The sequence below is a fragment of the Aplysia californica genome, unplaced genomic scaffold (genome assembly GCF_000002075.1).
Source record: "Aplysia californica isolate F4 #8 unplaced genomic scaffold, AplCal3.0 scaffold00108, whole genome shotgun sequence".
NCBI classification, from domain to species: domain Eukaryota; kingdom Metazoa; phylum Mollusca; class Gastropoda; order Aplysiida; family Aplysiidae; genus Aplysia; species Aplysia californica.
The window spans coordinates 586,465-587,877 of record NW_004797378.1 but is presented as its reverse complement, the minus strand read 5'-3'; the positions used below and the strand labels follow the sequence as shown (position 1 = coordinate 587,877).

At 41.3% G+C, this 1,413-nt stretch overlaps 1 protein-coding gene across 3 annotated transcripts in view; it reads left to right on the top strand.

Moving 5' to 3' along the window:
• LOC101853848 overlaps positions 1 to 1,413 on the top strand; it is a 126,033-nt gene that overhangs the window by 122,356 nt on the left and 2,264 nt on the right. The window lies entirely within an intron of this gene.

Sequence of the window (1,413 nt, the reverse complement as noted above, 5' to 3'; positions counted from 1 at the left end):
GGGGGGGTTCTTTCCTCGTGCTTACTGTCATTTTCCACTGTCCTATCGGAGACGGACGTTAAACTAGGAGATCCCGCCCCTTAAATAACCTAATAGTGTTGATAGGGGCGTTAAACTCATTTGCCATTTTCCTCTACCTCTTTTGTATGTTTGTCACTCTATTGTGAACTTTTGTGGGTGGTTGGCGGGTGCTCTGGTGTGGTTTGCTTCTTCTTTCCTGTGAAACATCTATCATCCTTATCTCCCCTTCCTCTTTTTTATGTTTGTTACTCTCTTGTAACACCTCTAATCTACTGGCGCTCATATGACCATATGCAGTTGCGAGCGCCAAAACCTCTACTAAAACAAAACATGTGAACTTTTGTTTCCGGGGTGCCTTGATAGTCGAAGCAGACTGTGTGCTGTTGAGGCTAGAGAGGTGAGCAGAGTAAGACTGATTCCTCGTCTGGACTTCTCTGTTGACATCCACCCCTTGGCGCTCATAATTATGACCTTATGCTGTGGCGAGCGCCGTAAAATCTTACTAAAACTAAAAACCCGACGGCACCTCCATTGGGTCTCACATTATCGCTATCCCTCTGTTACTCGGGTCTGACTGTCTGTCTGTCTATCTGTCTGTCTGTTAGTCTGACTTTTTCCTTACTTCTAAACGACTGCTATCTGTCTGGATGACGTGCCCCTCTTTAGCTCAACCTCAACAACGAAAACGAAGTATTGCCAATTTCCCCTATGCTCTTAGCATTGTTTTACTATCCATTTGGGTAATGGCTTTGTGTGTTCACTGTTCAGATAATAACTGAGAGCAAAACCTTTCTCCTCATAGTCTGTAAAAGATAACTTGGAACAATCTTCCATCTGATGTTCTTATCGTTCCCCTGATGATTACATCAAGTTACAGAATGTGTCCACGGTGTGGCTAAGCATAAAAAATTTAGAGCTGTGTTGTAAATATTAACCTACCTTAGAGTATTTGAAAACACCTGCTTGCAATGGATGTCAAGATTCTTGAAAATTGCTGAAAGACGGAAAAAAAGATAAAATGCCACACTGTGGTTCACTCCAAAACAGGAGTCTTCAAATACTCACGCACAATTTTGTAGATGTCACCAACGTTGACAATACTTTTTTTCTCAGACAGCTGATCTTCTAGAACAATCCCCTGATCTGTGTATACAAGATGCTTCAATCTCTTGAGATAGTACTACACGGACAATAAAATACCTAGATGTCGCAACTTTAAAATAATCTCAAGAAAGAAAGAAATCACTTTGTTTTGTACACCCTTTTTGTTGCAGGCCATTTGCACACAAGTTTAGATTGTAAATGCTGATAGTTTATCATATTTGTTATTATCCCATCCTCTCTCTCTCTCTCTCTCTCTCTCTCTCTCTCTCTCTCTCTCTCTCTCTCTCT